At 39.1% G+C, this 22,074-nt stretch overlaps 1 long non-coding RNA gene across 1 annotated transcript in view; it reads right to left on the bottom strand.

Moving 5' to 3' along the window:
- Nucleotides 1-20,801, bottom strand: part of LOC132070608 (uncharacterized) — a 97,508-nt gene extending 76,707 nt beyond the window's left edge. The window contains exon 1 of the long non-coding RNA XR_009418025.1: nt 20,714-20,801. This is a non-coding gene — a long non-coding RNA (uncharacterized LOC132070608). The remainder of the gene's footprint in view (nt 1-20,713) is intronic.
- Between the last annotated feature and the right edge of the window lie 1,273 nt (nt 20,802-22,074).

The raw sequence follows: 22,074 nt of genomic DNA, 5'->3' as shown, positions 1-22,074 counted from the left end.
GAGAGGAACAAGTATTTCCTCATGTAAGGTAATGTTAAACATGGGAACAGGCTGTCCAGGGGAGTGCTGGATCCCTGTCCCTGGAAGCATTTTAAAAGGTATGGAGATGTTGCACTTAGGATGTTACACATGTTGCATGATTTAGTTGTGGGCTTGACAGTGCTGGGTTAACAGTTGGACACAATGATCTGAGAGGTCTTTTCCAACCTAAATGATCCCATGATTCTATTTTATCTGTTGATCCACAGCTCACTGACTGCTATATCTCATGCTTTTTTATTAAGAAGCTGGAGGGGAAAGCTGTCCATTAGATTTGTGAGACAAGGTGCTCATTGGGTCAAAGACTCTCTGTGGGGAGTAGAGGTCAGCCCCCAAGCACACTTACCTTTTAGATTCCAGGGTGGAAAAAAGCAGAGACTCTGGGGATCAGGACAAACAACTGGGGTTAAAATCAAAGACCAGATTTTTATATAGTGTCTGCTGTAACCTGGGAAGACACTAAAACTGAAAGCAGAGCTCGAGGAAAGGACCTGTCCTTCAAGGAGCAATGGTTAAGAGAAATATTTGTTTACAAAGCTTTTCATTTCTGTTCTTCTGTAGCAGACTTCAATTATCTCAGTTTCAAACCTAATGTATTCAAAGCTGGTCCAGTAAACAAGGTTTTTGATACTCAATGCCCTTTCACACCCACTGGAGGAGAAAGGTGCAGGCAGCTCCTCCTTGGTGCTTTGGCTTATTGTGCATTCTGTCTCACTTTGATCAGCAGGCTGTGCCCACTGCTAACCACCCCTGCCATCCCCACACTGAATCCTGGCAGGCCAACCCTCCTTCTTTAGAGCAGCTTCTGCCCCATCTCAGTCCCCTGGCACAGGACCTGCCTGACAGGAACAGCTCCACCACATTCCCTGGAAACTGTTCCAGCCTTGCCCTGCGCTCTGCAGTTAAAACCCCAGCCCCTCTGAGCCAGACAATCTGATATTTCACTCCACCCAGGGGCTACGCATAGCCTTTATCTCTGCATTTAAGATGCCTTTATTATTTTTAAATTAAAAACTCTAAAATATTGATTCACATCCAGCAAAACTGCAACAGGCATTCTAAGTCTAATATAAAATATTATTCAAAGACTAAAAACTTTTTCATGAATAAGCTTTCTGCACACTTGAGAGCAAAATATGACATACTGAACCCAAAAGTAATATAAATCTTTGAGAAAGATAAATTTCCTAGTCAGCAAAAATTTGCTGAAATTGTATACTTTTCACAAAGAAATTAAATCACTGAGCTGCTCTGGAATCCTTTATAGCTAATAATTAAAAATCTAAAATCTTATTTTCTTCCTGTAATAAATATAGCTAACAATCGAGATAGATGAGAAAAAACTAGAAAGGTTTGTAGGATGATTTAAGTTGAAGGAGTTACTACATCAATATTTTGTACTCTAAAAAGGGCATGCATCATTAAAAAAGAAGACTTTATAATTAATATGTTTTCATACAACCTACCTTATTTCCCCTGAGATTACTAACCAAACCCTTTTAAAAATCGATTAGTTCAAGCACTTAGCCTAGTACCACTTTAGAATGTAGCAAGACAGATATTAGCTGAATTTAAAACTACAGCAACTTTATTTTTAATTACTTTCCAAAATGCCAGATTTACATGTTATCAAATACATTTCCATGGCAGAACTGACCACTAAGCATTTTTGGACAGGGCAAGAAAAATTAATTATATTCTTTCTAAAAAATTCACTTAGCATTCAGAACACCTGCATTGTTGTCAGGGATAATAAATGTGATTAAACTTGTATAAATTTCACTACATTAACCAGTACAATAACTCAATAGCTTTGTTGAACTGAGCTGATGCCATACATTGCAACACTGTAGTACCCAAGCATAATGTAGGAGAGTGCTAGGAAAAAAGTATGATTTTCAAAGGGAAGAATTGCAGCCTGCCAAAGACAAATTCACCTTCTTAAGCTGCCAGTAAAAAGGAAATTTCTGGGACTGAGACATTTTAACAAAAAAATTTTAATCATACATCATGCACTGTTAAGGCGTAGCAATACAATTGTCCTGCTTGTGATAATATATTAGTTCTCAGGGTCTGGCTGTTTTTATTAAGAAGAAAAAATTTGTAACAGAACATGGTTTGTGTTTTGAGACACTGGAGTTGGCTGAACCTGGGGGAATTATGCACTGTCCCAAAGCCATTCCACAGCAGGCTTATGAAACAAGAAGGGTGTTTGGTGCATACAATAAAGCCATACTGCTAACAATTGACACCTGCATCCTGAACAGATAACAAAACATAAATAGCTGTATTTCTAGGCAAAAGATTTTTTTCTTTTATTGAGTTGAAGTTCCAGACTCCAGAGAGCTGTCTAGGCTGGCAATGAAGCACCCCAAACATCTCTGAGAAACCTGGTACCTGGTGCATGTCGGGAGGTGCATGCCATGAGACAGAAGGAGCTGACCCTGGAGATCCCTGATGGGTGCTCCAGTTCATCCAATGGGAATTTGCTCGGTGCAAGAGAAGGAGATACTGAAAGCACAGGTTTGATGTGTCTCTGAAGTTAGAGAGTGCAAACCAGAAAGTCACGGCTCACCTAGAACCAAGGGATGGACTATGGATATCTGCACAGGACAATTTCTCCTGCTTAATATTGCCTTTTACAAAAAAATATGCCCTTCTCTATGGTGCTTGTTTCTCTGTCTGTTGACTACAGGTGTAGCTTAGATGATGAGAAAAGGTGATTTGCCTGCATTTAGAAAATACTGAAGGAGACCTCACTCTGACCTAAGCTTTGCATTTTTTCAAAAGGGTATGCAAGATTCACTGGAGCCACACCCAACCTCTCCACCTTAGAAATACAGTTCTTAATAATCAGACAAGAGTGCTTGAGAACCTCACTGCTCAAGTGCAATGCAGATGATGTGCAAACAAGAGCCAAGAATGGGGATGTGTGGTCTTTGTTGTTGGCTCAGTCAATAAAGATGCATAATTTAGAAACAGTGGAGTCAAAACTGAGGAATGAAAATGAAGTGACAGATGTGCTTATTAGAATGTCTGGTCAAACTTGGCACATCTCATTACTCATTCCTATATAATGTTCAAAAGTTACAAATATCATGAAGGGAGAAAAATACCCAGGGACCTTGAGTCAGCTGATATGAAAAGGGTAAGTTATCGAAGGAGGGTTGCAAGTAGAGAAGCATATGCAATGATGCCAAGAAATTCAGAGAATGAGGAGAAGGCTGAAGGATGAGAAACCATTTACAGGAAAGCTTCTTATCCTTTTTAAAAATCCATCTCAATTAGTATAATACCTCTTTGAAGTGCCACAAATATTTTGTGGTGAGGCAGATTGCTGTGGCTGTCTGGGGGGCACTGTTGAATGATTTCTTTATTTATGTTATGGCCATGAGGAGGGAGACCAAAAATATTTCCATTCACAGGCCACACATCCTACATTAAGGTGTAACACAGCCATTTTTGAGGCAAAACATTCAAATTGCCTTGTAAGACAAGGTGATGCCTTATGATAATTCACTAATTGAAATTCTAGGAATAATGGTAATAAATTATTCCAGGGATTATTTAATCTATAGGAAACTGACAAAAGTAAGCAAAGACTAAGTCTTGTATCAGTCTACTCAACTAGAGGTTCCTTCTTTCTCTTTTATATGGAAGACTGATATATATTGTACCTATCAGCATTGTAGCTGAGCATCTTTTACCATAGAAAATTTGAATACAATGTTGACAGAAGAAAAACACTACATAACAAATCCTGTTTCCTGCAGCACAGAACTCGAACCATTAGCACCAAATCTTAGCTTTGTCCTGTAGGAAGGCCCTGGTTTAAGCTTTAGATAAATCCAAATATTTTGGTCAGAACTTGGCCCATTCATCATGTAGTTCCCCAGCTCTGGGGAAAATGAAAGATGAGGAGAAAAAGTCCTCATCTGAGTAGCAAAGTGACTGGAAAGTCAAGATACCTGTCTCTTCCTTCCATGTGGGAAAGCCCCCTAAGCTCTTTTTTCCCATCTCTTTCCCTTCCAGGCCCAAGAGGAGCCCAAGAAACTACAATTTGTCCTCTTCTCAAGGAGTGGGTAATGTAAGGTACCACAGGAGGACCTGTGGAGTAACAATTCCTGGGTGCTTAAAGGTAGGCAGATAGACAGAAATGAGACTAGGGACCAGAACTGCATTTCCCTAAACCTATGGTGAAGAAATAACATTATTTGTAGAATTACAGCACACATGCATGCACATACATGCACACAAACACAAACCATGGCATGGGCAGAGGGAGTTCAAAAATTAACAAACCCAAAATATAATATACTCTTTCAAAAAGCAAATATTCATATATGGGGGGCAGTCTCAAATTATGGGGCCTGACTCATGATTTTTGAAACTTTGTTATTAGCAGCACAGCCCTTCATGCTGTAATTACAGCACTCTTAATTAGATTGGGAGATCGCTCCAAGATTCTTGAGACAACTTCTGTAACAAATATAGACACCCTCAAGGCAGTCATATACATTTATGGAAACAGCAATTTAAATAGCAGCTATAAATGGATCAAGAGGATCTGATGACATCATCACAATGAAAAAGTATTTTTGACACCACCATATGAAAAATTATTTTAAAAGTGAGGCTTTTTTTTCACTACATCAAAACACACTGATGTGATTTAAAATCACTCTTGAGGGAAACAAAGGCTGTTTTTTCACTCATCTAGTAGATCTAGATAGAAGTTTATTAAGAAGTTGTGACACCAGAGATAGTTCTGCACACCCTTGTTGGAGCAGTAGGAAGCTATTAAATGCAACCTTGACATGGCATTCCTTGCTGCAGTTGCTCCATGCATGAGGTTAACAGTTTATATGATGAGATTTTAAGCACATTCCTTTATGCTCTTCTTGTTTTCCATTTCTTTCCCAGCGTCCACTTTGCTAGACACTAACTTGGTTTTAGCCAATATGAAACAAAGATTGCATTGCCTTGCCAAATTCCCTCCTACCAAATTACTGAATTACTGAAGGCAATCCTTGTTTCAGTAGACCTTGGTTGTTTTGCTTGACCTCCAGCAGGTGTCCAATTAAGTCTGAAAAATTTATATAATATTCCCTTTCCATTGATAGTTCTAGAATTAAACTGATGAGATCTCTAGAGAAGGATCATCAGTGTTACACCTTTCATCTTTAATTACATCAGTTGAAGATGAATGAATGTACCAGAAGGATCCCAGCTGGGAAGTAGCACGCTTATTAGATAGTTGATAATTTAATATACACTCTGAATTCTGATTATTTTCTTAAAACATCTGAAGAGCTTTCAACATATGACAAGATTGTAGTACTTATTCAGCTGAACATTGACTGTGCCCTTTTCCTTTTAAAAGATGCTGCTCAGATGTAGGCGAAGAACTGTGAGCATATAGAACAAAGAATTTCAGACAAGGTGAGTCAAAGGTCCTGGTTAATGCATTCAATCTGTTGTTTCTAACAATTTTATGTACATCTGAGAGACCACATAGAGAAGCAGAGCAGAAGACTCCTAGAGGACTCCTGGAGTCTCACCATAGAAGAATCAGTCCCTCTGCTCCAATGCTGTAGCTCCAGCTCCTCCTCATGTATTTTAGTCCTGAGAATGCTTCATTGAAAATGAAATGCTAAATGAGTTCAACTTCAGAGTGAAAAAGAGCAAAACAGACTTGCTAGGTAGAGCCTGTAATATAGATACCTAATATTAGGTCTCAGCCACTAGAGGTTGAGAGCTACTTGCCTGGACCTCTTGTAGGCTGTTGAGAGCAATAGATCTGGAAATAACTCCTTTCATCTTCAGAAAGAGGTAATAAAAGAGATCAGATAGTACTGCAAAAGTACCATGCTTAGGGGCCAGCATGAATGTTGCTGAATTATTTCAGTATTACATTCTTAAAAAATACTCAAGTCTTGCTCAAAGCCAGACACAGTTAAGTAAAAGTACTGGATTTTGTTCAGATGTCTCAAGCTAAGTAAGAACATTGTAGCAGGATGCTCTGCCTAAGGAAGGATACAACAGCTCAAAACTTGCATCTTTTTACAGGTTGATGGCTTGAACAAGGAGAGTTTGCCCTGTGTTGGAGCAAAGAGGGTCTGCTGATTTTAGTGTTGGTGAATGCTGAGATCAGTTTGACCAAACCATCAGACCCCACCACAAGGATGTGCAAGACACTCCCTGAGGCTGGGACCAGTGAGGAAATACAAGCACTGATACAAAAGTGAGAGTCAGAAGTGTTTGGCAGTAAAAAACACAGAGCTGCTAATAACTTCTTTCAGCACAAAGCATCTTTTGCTGAGTAAATCTGACAAAACATAATCTTAAAAATATGTATGGCTGACAGTCCATCACTTTAGAAGGCCAGTCCCACTTTGCGTGGTGAGGCCCTTGAGCAGACACCCCTAAGCTGTGTGACGGTCCTTCCTTGAGGTTATTTCTTGAGGCTGAGAGAAAGAGATTTGCTCACAGTCATTAATAATTGGTTTTTCTAGTTTTAATATAATTGCTTCAATATAATTGCATTCATATAATTGCTTCAATATTGCTTCAAAAATAGCACTATACTAGTAGTTATACCATGCTGCATGGTAAATAATTCTGATTAATCTCTTTTTTTGTCTAATTATTATCATTTTTAATTACCTCAAATAAATAATTCATTTTAATTATATAAACATATCTGAGTGGCCATCTTTAATCCTGCAGGAAAAAATTTTATAAAAGTTCAGTTATACCTGTATAATCATTTAGACATGAACTGTTGACTGAGCCTGGGAAGATCCAGTCGCACCAAGGCTCCTCTCTGAGAGCAGTTGCAAAAGCAAGGAGGTCCTGTCTGCACCTTGTGACTCAATGGGAGGAACTTCTCTAACAAATTCTGTCTGAAGCTCCCACTCTGCCCCAATCACATTAATTTGTTTTTACTTAAGTAAACTCACTGGCATATGAGCAGTGCCTTTTTCAGTTGTTCAGGGCTTGTCTTAGAAGGGAAAAGGTACAAATGATAGCCTGGCACCTGTGCTTTGTCCTTCTAGACTCCAGCTGAGTCTAACAGAGCTGCTGCAGAAAGCATATCCTCCACAACAGAAACTAAATCTTAGGTCCTCTACTTACTTCTATTCATGGGTAGGCACAGAACAGAACAGAGGTGATTTGAAATAATTATAGAGGAAGCTTGAGAAGTCCTTCCACTGGGCATATTCTTATGCTTCCAGTCTTTCCACTGGGCAAATTCTTATTAATTTGCTGCTTCTTTTTCCAAAAGGAGACAACTCACAGTACCAGGCATAAGCCTGCTTAAGGATCAAATACATTGAAAGAAAAACATCCACTGAGACCTAAAAAGTAAGTCATGGGTAGCACTAAGGTCCCACAATTTTTGATAGGATGCACGATTCTGTAAACATAAAATCCAGCCACAATATTCTTTTACTTGTCTTTTCTACCAAGTATTGGCTAGTAGGATTGTCTAGCAGTCAAAAAATATCAGAAAATATTGACTCTTCTTTCTGCCCTGGAAATCAAAGAACATTGTGGCATTTTAAAAAATATTGTGATGTGTGCTTCATTCAAATTCTAAAGAACTTGAAAGTAGATATTGTCCAGTGCCATGTTTAAAGTAATCAGATGTAATATTTGTAGTTACTTTGAGACACATGAAATGAGACCCTACACAGATGTACAGCAAGATTTACAGAAACATATGTACACAGCCACAAGTGCCTTACACTCTTTGTTTTTCTATACAGAAAGAATCTATTCTGCTATTTCAGATTCAGTCTGTTATCAATTAAAAGTGTTTTACAGCTCCAACACAAAATCAGTCAACCAAGGGGCTTGGTAAATGTGTTATTTATATAGTTATTTGTTAAAATGAGCTTCACTGCATTATAGAATGTTAAGACAAATTGTTGTGCCCTTTAGATTCATTAGAGATGACAAAATACTAAATAAATCTTAAATAAGTATTCACCTTTCATCACACAGGAACATAAATGGTTAGATCTTATCAACAGGGGACTCTTTTTAATCTTCCTTTATTAACCATAGGAAAAAAATTGCTGCTTTTCCTGCCTTCTTTTTTTAAAAAAGTCAAATAATTCTTGGCATGGCAGGGGAGAGTTAAAGAAGATCATCTTTCAAGTGAGGAGCAGATCAATCTCAGTGAAGGAAATCCTAACCAGCCTTATTGACTCTGGCCTGCCAGGTAGAGAGACTTCAGTGAAGTGTCAAAGGCAAACCAGCACTTTATAAGGGTACTTTATTGTGCACAAGCAAGGAGTGCATTATCTTATCATCTGCTTTTATAACTTCCTGCTTCATTGTGCTGCAGATTAAAAAAAAAAAAAAAAGGATATAAATGTCATCTTCTGTGTCATTAACCTAAAATCTATTAGAATTTTATTAGAAAATAAGTAGCAAGACAGTACAGCTACATTTCCTCTCTTATGCTGTGCTAAATTGCTTGTGAAAGTGATATATTACAACTCTTACTCTACATCTATTGCAAAACATGGAAGAGAAGCCCACATACTGTGTACATTAAATGGTAATGTTAAATTGGCAATGAAGCAATGCACATCTCCTTAAATCTCCAAACAGGGTCTACAAATTTCCCTTTTGAAGGACAAAGATAAATAAAGAAATTGCTTCCACCTAGGACTAAACAAATGATACTAGTAAGCTTCCTTGTTGATATACCCAGGTCACAAGCTATTAACCTTTTTTTAAAGATAACTTTTTTGAAGACTAACCAAAAAAGAAAATGCTCTTGTATTTCTCTGCTCAGGGCAGACAGCTCCTTTATTATTAAAAGTCAGAAGTCTTCAGAAAGAAAATAGATTTCTGAGCCAATAATTTAGAGTCTATGGAAAGTTATTAAGGTTTCTGCAAAACAGAAAAGGTCTCAGTTCATTTGGGTTTTTTAATCATACATATTGGAAAGCAGAATTCAGGAGGGATTCAATTTATTCCTGAGTAACTGGTCAGCACAAGGTTAAATAAAGAGGCAAGTTATGTGTGGACTTCAGGCTCCCTCTTTAAGGGTCAGTCTTACCCCAAATGGAGCACATGAAGAAACTGCAAAGGGTAGATCCAAAAAGTCAAAACATTACATCAGCATGTAGCAGGTTTAAGCCTCTCTAGGGAGCTGTTTGCTCACAAGTAAATTTGGCACCTTGAAATTTAGCCATTCTCCCAGAAGGACACAGGTAGCCTCTGTAAAGATCCCATTTCTAATTCTCCTGCTCCCATGGCTGTGGATAGTGATGATAGTGCATAAAGCATTCAAGCTGAACAAAAAAGCACCAGGAGAAATTAAAGCTCTTCAGGCTGGACCTGCTGTTGCAGAATATAACTGACCCATCCAACACTGGCTGCTGCTTTCCAGCCTTTGGAGATTTGAGCATGTGTAGTGGGACAGAGATTTCAGAAATTGAAGCAGCCTGCAGGTACAAGCTGAACCAGCCCGTTCTCAATCCAGTCTTATCTCAGTTTAAACTGGGACTAAAATCCTTCCAGCTTTGATCCAAGTTCAAGCCCATAATTAACATGACTGGGCCCAACAATCCCTCGGAGCATTTAACACTGAAAAAAATGCTGTGTTTGAAAACAGGAATGTGACAAAGGCATGTGGCAAAGGTAAAGCATCCAGCTCAGCCAGAGGGATAACCCCTGCTCCCCCAGCAGCACAGGCACTCTTCACTCTTGCAGCACAATGCCACAGGGTCCTCTTACTACTCACATCTGACTTGAGAGGATGGAGAGGTGCTGCAGCACTGTGTAGGTGATGCTGTGCTATAGAAATCAAGCAGAAGCATGAGAAAAAACTAAGCTCTCTGCTACCTACATACACCCCAGATGTACAGAAACTCATACATATTTCTACAGTGATGCACCCCACAGGACTGCCAGGGTTCAAAATATATATAAAGGGCTCTGCTGTATAAAAATGTGTTGTTCCATGTTGTAAAACAAAGACCAGAAGAATAGAGCCAAGTGAGCACAAGAAGTACCTGAATTGATAAGCATAATGGCCTTGAATCATGGTGCAGAAATGTGGGCTATTCCTGCCCACACCAGGGCTGGGGAGAGGCAGAGGAGAGTTGGGAGCAGGAGAGGCTTCACATGATGTGGCCTTGTATGTTCTAGAAAGTTTAGACAGCTCCTGTGCTCAATAGCACCCCAGCAGGGATGTTCCTTTATGGTCAACTCAGCATTCTGAAGGGGTAACTGTTTGCTGGTTCAGTCCCAAACTGACTATAATGATTTCAAAGTTAAAGTTTTGTGTCTGTCTCTGTCTCAGGTATAAAACCCCAAGATTTGAACTGGTAATATGCTTAGAATTAGTGCTAGGTTTAGCTAATTGTGAAGAAATGAGGGGATAAATACCCCCACATATGGATAATTAGATAAATTTTTCCTCAGAGTTAACAAATTGTACCTGATTGTCTTTGTCCTGAGACAGAAAAAATAACTGGGTGTTCAAAAGTACTGGGGTTGCTGCTTCTGTCACAAAGGCTGTTGGTGAGCACTTTTCATCAAAGGACATTTCATGTCTGCATCCACACCCTTCACATTCTGCTGCTAAAGCAATGTCAGCCTGGGTCATCTGCCTTCAAGGCAACTTTAACTCGGGAACATTTCTTCAAAAGACACTAAAAATTATTTACATTTTTCCTTACTAAATCAGCATTTTTGGTATCATTTGTGTCAGTGCCAACTTCCTCTCATTCTTCACCTGTGTTCTGGCCTCCCTTTCCCCTCCCTTGTGTGCTCCTGAATATCACTTGCATGCCAAGAAACCCATATTGATGAATGCAAAGTTTTTTTGCTTATTAGAGAAAACTATATTATGCAGATTCCTATGCAACCTGCAGTAAATTTTTTTCTAACATTGGCTTACATCTTTCATGAATAGGAGTAATTTTTCTGAATAGGATACTTCCTTTACAAATGGCAAATACCCCAGATTTGGACTTCTTGGTCATTACATTTTTTGTTTCAAGCAGTTAATGCCAAGATGACAGAAAGTGGCATGCTGTGACCTCTATCCTGCCAGGAGGAGGTTGAGACTTGATGCAGAATTTTGGACTTGGAACAAGCACTCAGATACTGTGGTGATTATTTCACACTGATTACTGTTCTTTACTGCTGATATTTTCCCTGACCGGTTAACTTTTCCCATTCATGTACCTCATGTAATCAAGGTAAATTATTAAATAATTCATTTCATTTTCTTGAGGGCTGTCGGTTTAGTTTGGGGTTGTTTACCCTTTCCCAAAAACACATTTAAGTTACCTTGCAGCAGTGTGCAGCAGAAATCACAGTGCAATTTCAGGAGGAGTTAATGGCAAGAATTGCACATTACTCATATCTCACAGAACTTGATAATAAGTTATTATTTCTCATCCTCAAAGGGACAAACTGAGCCATGAGAAGTGATTGCTGAGATATCCCAGTGCTTTTGCAGGCACAATGGTGTGAATGTTTCCAGTCTGGCTCAGCATACTGTCTTCACTTACATTTACTGCCAATGCCAAGCACACAACATGAGGGCACTGAAGTCCTTTCAGATGTTGATGACTCACACTCTCTAAATACGTCACATGCCCCGACAAATCCACCTTCCCAAAGAAGGCACCAAATGCCATTAGATAAAGCAGATGTTTCTAGGCAACCTGACCATGACCGTGAAGTGACCCCCATCTATTTTGGATTTATCAAATCATCAAAGGCTCCTGCTCCTGCCAATAAGACTTGGGACAGGCGATTCAAAGAGGTCATTATATAATGACCAGCTGCCTGAGCCAAGTGAGGCAGAAAATGCTGCCTACACAGGACTGGGGCTCTTCCTGTGGGAAGAGGAGCCCTGGGAGCCAAGGGGACACAGAACAGCCAGAGTCCTCTCCTTCCAGGGTGCTGACCCACCACATCTGAGAGGAGGGAGCCCAGGGACTGTGGCAGCCATCAACCAGCCAGGGACCATCAGGCAAAGTGAATGAGTCAGACCTGGAGTCTATGCAGGAAGAACTTTTTGGGAGCAGGGGGAGGCAGGGATGGGGATCTGACAGGAGCACAGATCTGAGATAATTCCAAAAAATCCCATCTGGAAGTCAAACAGAAAGACTCTGAGCAACCTTCAACATTTCTGAGTCAAAAGCGAGGACCTGTACTGAAATGGAACTCCTTATCCATAGGCAGGGCATGCATGGGTGATAATGGCAACAGAGGCATTTGGATGCTCTTATGGCCCTGAGATCATCCTTCCCCTTTTAAAAGGCAATAAATACCAAGGTTAACCATAGCCAGCTTCCACAATGCTTTCTTATTGTACACACACCAGAACACAGATAATCACAAACATCTGGAGGGTAACAGCTCCAGTCAGCCACCTAACACATCATACTAAGTCAGATACCAGATATCAACCACAGTGTCCAAAACAGACATTAAAGCAAAAAAAAAGAACTCAGCCTTTGCAATTTTATTCCCAAAAAATCCTGGATCTCCGAGATCTAGCAATACAACATGTTACCATAGAAAATCCATAGCTAACTTACTAAGCAAAGGTGCCTGATCTGCAACCATATAAGTCCTGATTATGTCAAAATGGCAATGAGGAATACAGAATGGGTAGTACTCCCAGACATCCACTCAGTAACCTATCAGGAGTGTTACATATGAATTATGTTGTGAAACAAAAGGTTGGAGGTGAAACAAACTATCTGATAAAGAAGCATTGTAGCAGTTCATTAGAAATGTGGGCTGTGTCAAGCCCCTGATTGTAATTACAAATGGAATGGATTCTCTAGATATGAGGGAGAAATGAAAGCAGATGACTGCACAGAAAAGACTCTTTATGGAGTGCTCAGGCACTAAGAACTTCTCAGCCAACAGTCCTTTTCTGCTTGAGTGCTATTTCCAAGTGCTTTATATTTTGTTCTCAGAGACTTACACAATCAAAACCTGGAGTTAAGATGATGGTTCCACATCAGGCAAGTAGCTAAAAGCAGTTTTCAATCCCTGTATTAGGCATATTCTTTTTCAAAATGTATTAAGCATCTAGTTTACCAAATAGTCACCACAAACAATACCAAACTGTCAGTAGGGAGGAAAATCTTTTGATACCTAACATATCCTGTTGCCTTTGAGAATTTTATGGTGCTATAATGCCTTACCAATTCTGGTGTAAACAGGGACAGCACCCAAAAAAGGGCAAAATCAGCAATTAATTTGGGCAACAGAGCCTGAAAAGTGCAAATTTCTATAAAATCAGGAGTGTTGCTGCCACTGTGGAGGAAGGGTGAGACTGCCTGGAGCAGGCAACTCCACAGGCTCAGCTGCTCCCCAGGCTCTGGTCTGCATCTCCCCCTGTTTCCTCACCCTCCCTTCCCCATCCTCTCTCTCTCTCTTTCTCTTCAGAAGCCCCCTGTCCTCCTGGGGCAAATCCTGCTGTGGCTGACACTGCCCAGAAGACAGAGCAGGTTCTTGGAGTTACAGGAGAGAATCACTACACTCAGTTTGGTGGAAATCTGCTGATGCAAAAGCAGCCTTCAGTGCTGCCATGCAGCATGCTGCTGTAGCCCAAGTAATAACTGACTTGGCGAAATTCTTTTCCAGACAATCTAGCTCAAAAATGGCAAACAGACTCTTTCTGTGTTGTTTACCTGCTAGGAAGCAGGGAATAAATGAAGCATGCATGTGCATGTGCACAACTTTTGTATATTGGGAAAGTTACCTGTCCTTCACTTTCTCATTTATTAAACTTACTTTGACAGGTTCTTGCACATATGCTTGGACAATTTTTAGAAGTATCATCAATCTAAGTACAGCTGAGTTGCTCTCTCACCTCCCTATCCAGACTTTGACTGAACAGTTTCTTTTAATAAATGAGTGATATGGCTGGGTGTTATCAACCTACTGTAACATTTAATAGATATTCATAACATATATTAATCATGAGCAAGTTTACAAAGGATTCAATCCTGCAAGGTGTGGAGAACACTCGATTCTCCTTGAAGTGAGTGAAAGCAGAAAGGGTGAGATTTTTGTCCTTCCAGGTTCTGCATTACAAATGCCAAGTCTTCCTTCTGGACATTAAAAATGTGAGCACAGCTTTCTGAAGCAATGTATGAGCCATTTGGTCAGTTTGTTTTACAGATACCCTGTTTCATTGTAGACAGAAAACCTGGTTTTGTTTCAAAATTTTTAGCACAAACAAAAGCCTTCCATCAAATTTATCCCAGGTACAGTTCTGCTCTTTAGCAGAACTTTCTGCATTTTCCCTACTTGCTTCAAATCATAGCAATACTGTTTCCCCTAGAAACACTCACATAGAAAATGGTAGCGTTCACATTCCTTTCCACATGCAAAACTCAGAAAAACTTCATCAATTAAAAACCAATCAAGTACGTAAGAACAATAACACAGCTTCCTAAAGTCTAGCAACCTATTAAAGTGAAGTACAGAATTACAATTAAGATTAATGGGAGAAAACTAGAATGAATTTCAATCAGTTCTATTTCAAATGCATGTGGGATCCCGTTCATCATTTATACGAAATTATCAAATCTAACCTCATTACTGTTATTTCTTCCCTATATTGGGATTTTAAAAATAAAGTTCCAATTCCTAACATAAAATAGTAAAGAAAGAAAATAAGAATGCTTAATTGTAATAAAATACTGTTTGTTGAGACTTTTTTTCATAACAGGAAGATGGCACAGCTGCAATACACATAAGTCTGTTGACTAGATATCCACCAATTTGTCTGGTTTGTGTACAGACATATTCTGACAGCTGTTCAGCCACTTCTTGACACTGTATTGTAATGCTAGATATTCCACAAAAGATTACAAAATATGCCACCCAAGTTCTTTATACCACAGAAGATTATGTTCTTTTCCCCCAGACAGTATTCCAGTTCTGTAGTTCCTTTCCATCTTGAAAAATGTGATCTCCAGTACTATCTGCAAACTTGCAGCTTGGGTGGGGTAACCTGCTTTTTCACTTTCAAACTGAAGAGGTTACAGGTAAGGTCCTATATCTCTGCAGATTATATTGATCAACAAACCTTTTATCTGAGAGGATAGGATTGACTAGTGAGCACCTTCATCATAAGCAGCACTGAGTCATAAGCAGTCAAAAAAATCTGTGATTTTCCAGTTACTTCATTCTTCTGAAAAGTTCTGAAAGTATTAAACATGATAAGAAGTATATACTTTCTCTTACATCACCAGAGTGAGTGAAAAATCACTGGAAAGCAATTGTTGTGTCTTAGGAATGGCACTCTCCAATTCAGTACCTTCTCCATCTCCCAAACAAGGCTTTCTGAATGCAGACACCACCTGCTTGTTCCTCACCCCATGCCCTCCCCCTTCCCACCCAGGGGAAGGAGTTCAGAATTGGAGCCACAAAAAGGTGAAATTTACAGGCTGAGATGGGAACAATTTACAGGAAACAGCAATGACATAAGATAATGAACAGTGACACCAACAACATTAATAACAAAAGCTATAAGACAGAGAAACAACTTACACAGAAAAATCGCAACAAAATACCAACCTTCCCCCCAAAATGCCAGTCCCTTACTTCTGCCCCTTCAAGCCCAAGATAGTATCAAATAATATTATCCCTCCTCCTGGCTACTACCAAAATATTAACCCTGTCCTGCCCAAAACTAGTTCACCAACATATTTGTTTACTTTTCCAGACAGCAAAAGGTTGAACTCAAAACTGGGTACAAGCCTAGAAATGGAATACTTGGGCAGCTGAAGGAGGTTACACTACAGCCCCTGACCAGTGTGACTAATTATATTCAAAAATATTTTACTTTTGCTTTTTCCGTAGTTATACTTTGGGCTCATTTGTTTGCAATGTTCTGTGTTATAATTGTTTTGCCTCCATAGCCCATGATGAAGTGTCAAATCAGATGATACTGTAAACTGGCAGAATATTTAAGAACCATCACGACTTTCTTCACCCTCTTCTGCCTTCTATATATAAATGTCTCTTTGTCTCCTTCAAGACAATCTAGGCTATTTTAGGGGTTCTTTACCTCTAGACATGCTTTCAAATCTCATTATGCAAATCCAGTATGTGACACATAAGCAAAAATAAAATATATTCAAGTTATTAAATGCAAACCTGAATTCTTTAAAATAGGAGTTAGATATCCAGTAATAGAAATTAGAACTGTTAACCGAGAATCAATTTTCCAGCTGTCAGTTTAGCAAACAACAGTGAAAGTTTTTTAATCAACTCAGTTGGCTACCTGATGTTTCTTTTTAACAAGAGCCATTTTTCCCATGACAGGTTATTGGGAGGAGGCATGACAAACCCCATATACATGAGTAGAATGCCTGAAACTGGACACATCCTGCTAGCAACAGCCCCTGGAAGATCCCAGATCTGACACCCCGCAAAGAGGTCAAGCAGGAAAAGAAGGTATCCAATGCTGAGTGAGAAAAGGAAATGAGGGAAACTGTAGTCACAGTGAGCAGAAAAAACAGATGGTGGCAGTAGGCCGTAGGATTGTTGATTTTGGTTTGTAATTACAACTGGCAATCATTTTCAACCACTGCTGCTTTTTTTTTTTAATTATTCCACTTTGATTGCAATTACCAGCCAAAATCAACAATCCCAGTAATAGCGCTCAGAGTTTTCTGATGAAATGGTTAAACTCCCAAGTGTTTTCACCCAGACCTACAAACCTGCAATTTAACAGGAAAACTTATTAACAAGAAAACTTTTTGGATCACAAGTTGTATGCCAATGTATTCGTAGCCTAGAATCATGTGTAAGAAGATTACAGTGAGGACAGTTGAGACTTTCTTTTGGAAGTTGAATTACAATCAGGAAAGGCAGCGCTCACCAAAGTGCAAACAATTCCATGCACTGTTTTGCTGTAGAGCATAGTTTAGGGCAAATGAGTGTCTCAAGATGAACCAAAGCCTGAGGTTTTCCAAAGCAGTGACATTTTTTGAAAATATCATGTTGACTTCTACCTCATTGGAAACTGTGCGGTGTACGCAATAAAACTCATCAAATTACTTAAGCATTTGCAAGTAGGGCAGGAGTGTTTTGGAGTCAGCCAACAACACAGGCTCACACGGGATGCAAAAAATCCATTTTGAGCATATTAGGGGTGATTGTGAGCACATAAGTGGAAATCAAGTCAAATTAATTTCTTTTTTCTGCTAAATAACATCTTTCACCTCACAGTTGCTCTTAAGAAGGATCTCATCTTGAAAGGAAAATAAGAACAGTCTCAGCAGAAATGTTTTAGAAAACCCTACTGAAATTGCCTCAAGAGCACATCTAATCCTTCTCCTCACTGAACTATACCCAAGCCATGCCAGATAGACAAGTTCTTCACATGGAGATTCCACATCCTTTCACAGATTGTGCTAAAGCTTTCCTGTCCTTGTTCTCATTATATTATTCCTAACTTTCAGTGGAAATCCTCATTACACCAGTTAAAGCCTGTTATTTCTTATTCTATCAGTAGACTGTGAAAGGAACAGTTTTCCACCCTCCTTTAAGTTGTGCAAAACTGTTATGTTTCCTGATAATCTTCTTCTTTCTTTACTTAACCATTCCAATTTCTTAAGCCTTTCTTCATAAATCTCATTGTCTGCTCCTACAATCGCTGTTTTCAGTAATCTCTCTAGTTGAGCCAGGTGTTTGTTAAAAGGTAGTACTCAAAACTGGGCATAATATTCTAAATGAACCTTTACCAAAACTTAATAGACTAGAAGATGATTTCAAATACCCTACAGGTGATACTCTTGTGTAACTAACCTATTAACTCCCAACAAAATCACTTTTTTCTTATCCTGTTCAGTAGGTTATTCACTGTGACGGGAGATTCAGCCTAACCTCTTATTCCCCAGTGAGGAGGATACTCAATTATCCAGCCTCTTATTCTCTCTCTCTGGGTGTAAGAAGATTATTCCTGTCCAAGCATAATATCTTGAAATTCTTCTTGTTAAACTGCTGCCTTAGACTGCATCTTTATTGTGTCAAATTCTTTCTCAAGACTAATCCTGTCCTACAGTTTGCTCCTTAAATATTGATATCTAATGAAAGTTCACAAAAAATACTGAAAAGTGATAGTGAACTTTTAAAAACTTTTTAAATGCAGTTTTCCGAAGAGAGTGCAACTAGTCTTATTATAATCTCTAGAGTGATTTCTTAGCTAGCTTATGAAATGTCATGAGAGATAAAATCAGAATTTGTCAGGAGAAAGCAGCGTGTCATAGCCTGTTTCTTTCCTTTCTATAAGGGTAGTTATTATTTAGTTTCAGAAGAAAATTAGACCTCTGACATAACTTGATTTTGGAAAATCTATAATGGCTCTTAGTTCATCTCCTCATCATCCTCCAGACCTTTAAAGATACTTTGAATATTTGTTCCAGTATTGCTGCAGAAACTAAAGCCTAGCAGACTAAAGCATTGATTCAAACAGTGGTGTAAGAAGTGCAAGGCACATCATGGTACTTTCCAGTGCAATTCTGGTCAGCTGGAGTGAGTAGGTGCACAGCAGTCTGACTTGCAGCAGCCACTGGCATTTGGGAGTTGTAGTGGAGCTCGTGGTTGTAAATATTTACAAGTGGAATGAGAGCTGGGATCGTGTCACGTGCCAAGAGGAGCCACCATTGAAGACATCAGAGGAGCAGACAGCACTCCAATGTAGGTCACAGCATCATCTCCCTTCTTCTCTTCATGTGCACATTGGAGGTCAAATGTAGACTGAAAGTGAGGTAATGATGCATCTGGTGGGTTACTGCACCCTGCACCTTGTGAGACCTCCCACCCTGTTGTACTTACCTGCAGCTGCCCTTGCTGCATCTGCTGATGACTGCCAGCCTGCCTTTGCCCAAAGCCCCAGGCAGACCTACAGGTGGGACAAATGGCTCCTTTGCTCTCTATTTTCTTCTCAGTTCCTCATTCTGTAAATAATGAAATCTCTCTCTCCACCATGCCTCTCCCTTTCTCTGAGCAATGCAATTGGAGCTGTGTCAGGGCAGCTAGTCCTTTCTTTGCTCTGATTGAATAATAATGAAAGGATGGGAAACAAAGACTAGAAGCTTTTGAGATTAATCCCCCTTCTGTTCTCAGCTGTCAGACTTACTTATTTTTTCCTTTTTTCAGCTAAATCAGGTCATTATACTACAAATCTTTACTCTGAATGAAAGATTAAACTCAGGTATTTTATTTTCATCAGGGCATAATATTCAGCACAGAATAATTGGCTAGAGTTTCATCTGGATATTTGTATTCAAATTCCACTAAAACCTTACTGACTCTTTCCATTTTTTTGAATTCCTTAGGATCTTACTGTAGTAGACTCCTGGCAAATGGAATCTTTCACTCAATTATACCTATCTCTACATCTGAGATGTCATGTTTTCATGAAGCCTCTTTAAACAATCAAGAAAATGAAAATGTCTTCAGGGTTACCTTGTAATAAAAACAGTAATAGAAAAGAAAAAATCTGTAACCTAAGTGTTTGTCCTTGACATAGTATTTTTTTTCTACAATGAGAAGGAAAAAAAGAGAAAGGAGAAAAAAAAGAAGCAGTAAACAAGAAAAGGCTTTCAGACTACATTTAACTGCTTTGAAGCCAACAATAAACTTACCACAGTTAAACTAGAAGGCCAACAAGGCATAAGGTCATCAAAACCAAGGCTCATTGAGCCAGTGTGTTTGGATAGATGCCATTTCCACTTTGTCAGTATGAAGAGTGCTATATTGAACAGAGAGAACAGAGCTCATGCTGACATAAAATTAAAACAAAAAACCATCGGGTCTATTGTGGTGATCTCACAAGGAGCAGCTATGCATTAGTAAACTCTCTGGTGTGACTACTGAATCTACCTTGATGTTTGTTATTTTACTGATTACTTTATTGATAGTGTCTTTTTTAAAAAGACATTATCACACAGGGAATGTATTTTCTCAACTGAGAAAAACTGGCTTTATGCCACTTCTGCTCTACCCAAAATCAACCCAACAGTAGCTTTGGGATTTAATTTAAATAGAGATAGACAAAGCATGACAAAAGCATAGCACATAACAACCCAACATGGGCCTCTGATAATACACAAATTTTTGCTGCTGAAACAAATCAGAATATTTCTGGACTTAGGCTTTCTGCTCATGTTTTGCTTTGTTTTCTCTTAAAAAAATATTCTCAACTTAGAAGTAAAATACTACTATAAAATTCTGCTCCAAAACTAATAAAAGACAACGGGACTGACTGATGTTTGGAGCCCTTGAAAAGTTATGCCTTTTATTAATGCCTAAAAATATTTTTGAAGCATTTCAGGTTATTTCTCTCAGAGGTGTCCGATTTTCATGATATAAAGGTCATGGGAAGAGTTCCTATCAGAATAGGTCCTGCAAAGGCCATTATGTTGATTCCTTTGCTCTTATGAATGGACAGTATTTCAGACACATTTTTAGTATATGCAGTGCAAAGCTAAGTTTAGTCCTTGTGCTCTATGATACAGGCAGTCCATTGACTTTGGGCAGGAGAATCCTAATGAGAATTACCAGAAATACTGCTTGGATCAGCAGTGGCACGAACAAGTTTGAAAGGTACAAGGCTAGCAGTGTCCTCTGAAGGTGGAAATTTATAACTCACCTCTTCTTCAGGTTACTCATGTCTTGTCTGATTAATATCCTTCCAGGGATTTTTTCAGTTTCTTCCTTTGTTCGAGCTTAGTTTCTCTTGCTCATACCACTGCTGGGAGAAAAATATTCTACCATGAGAAACATGCAACTAGGAAATACAACAAGTATAATGTCCCAGTGAGAGCAGTGCCAAAGGTTTGCTCAAAGGATGATGCTGAGCAGGGGCTGGAGATTCAACCATGGTGCCTCAAACCCACTGCTCAGGCAGGACTGGGGAAAGCCTTCCACATAGGCTACCAGCAGGCATGATCCTAAAAAGACAAAACAGATTTTACATCTGGAGAAATGAGGGTCTTTATCACAAGTGAGTGAGTGAACAACAGAGAGGAATAAGTGAGAAAGCCAGGATGTGGTCCTGAGCAACTGAGTCAAGTGGAAGGTGTCCCTGCCCCTGGCAGGGGGATTGGAACAAGATGATCTTTGAGGTCCCTTTCAAGGCAAAATATTCTATTATTTTTTTATTATTCTGAGCTGGCTAAAAGCCATCCTAGATGTCCTGAACCTGAACAAGCCCGCTTTGGTTAGAGCAAGAGCAGGTTGCCCTGTTTACATCCTGCAGGCATGTCTAGGGACAGTTCTGACACATGTCAATGCAATTGTGGTTTCAAATACACCCTAGAGAGCTCTAGATTGCAGTAATATTAACAAACAGCCCACCAAGCTCTGAAATCCTATAGAAACCTGTGGGATGTGTGGACCTAACAAACATCCTTGCCTTTCAACATCCCAGGCAGGCAGGCAAACATGATGCCATTATCAAAAATGCCAAACCAAATTTTAACACTACTGAAAACTTCATAAAAGTCAGTGAAGAAATCTTTCTTCTGTTTACTATTAATGGTTGCAAGATAACCTTTATTTATAGTGTCTTGGGGACTTATTCAATAGGATGTAGTGACACTGATGAGAAGGATTATTTATTGTTTATACAGTTGTTTAAAGATGAAGGCTGCATAAATACTCTGGAAAGTATAATTCCATGAAAAAATCTTTTCATAATACATCAAAATACTTCCTGCATTAAAGTTATTCCAGACTCACTCTTTGCATCACAAGCCACATTTGCAATGCTCAGAAGGCCTGACTGTATCCTTTATCACACAGCATCTGATATGCAGTCAATGCAAGAAAATCATAGTTTCTATCTGGTATTCATGTAGTGCCAATAATCTGCAAGACATATTGACATCTTTTGAAAAACCAAGGAAACCGTGGGCTTGTTTGACAGAATTTAAAAAAGAAAGTTTCAAAACATACATTAATGGGCCACAGAACTTGCATTCAGAAGTGATAAAATGGTATGATAAGGAT

Source organism: Ammospiza nelsoni, chromosome 3 (genome assembly GCF_027579445.1).
Source record: "Ammospiza nelsoni isolate bAmmNel1 chromosome 3, bAmmNel1.pri, whole genome shotgun sequence".
Taxonomy (NCBI): Eukaryota; Metazoa; Chordata; class Aves; order Passeriformes; family Passerellidae; genus Ammospiza; species Ammospiza nelsoni.
This window is presented reverse-complemented; position numbering and strand designations above follow the sequence as displayed.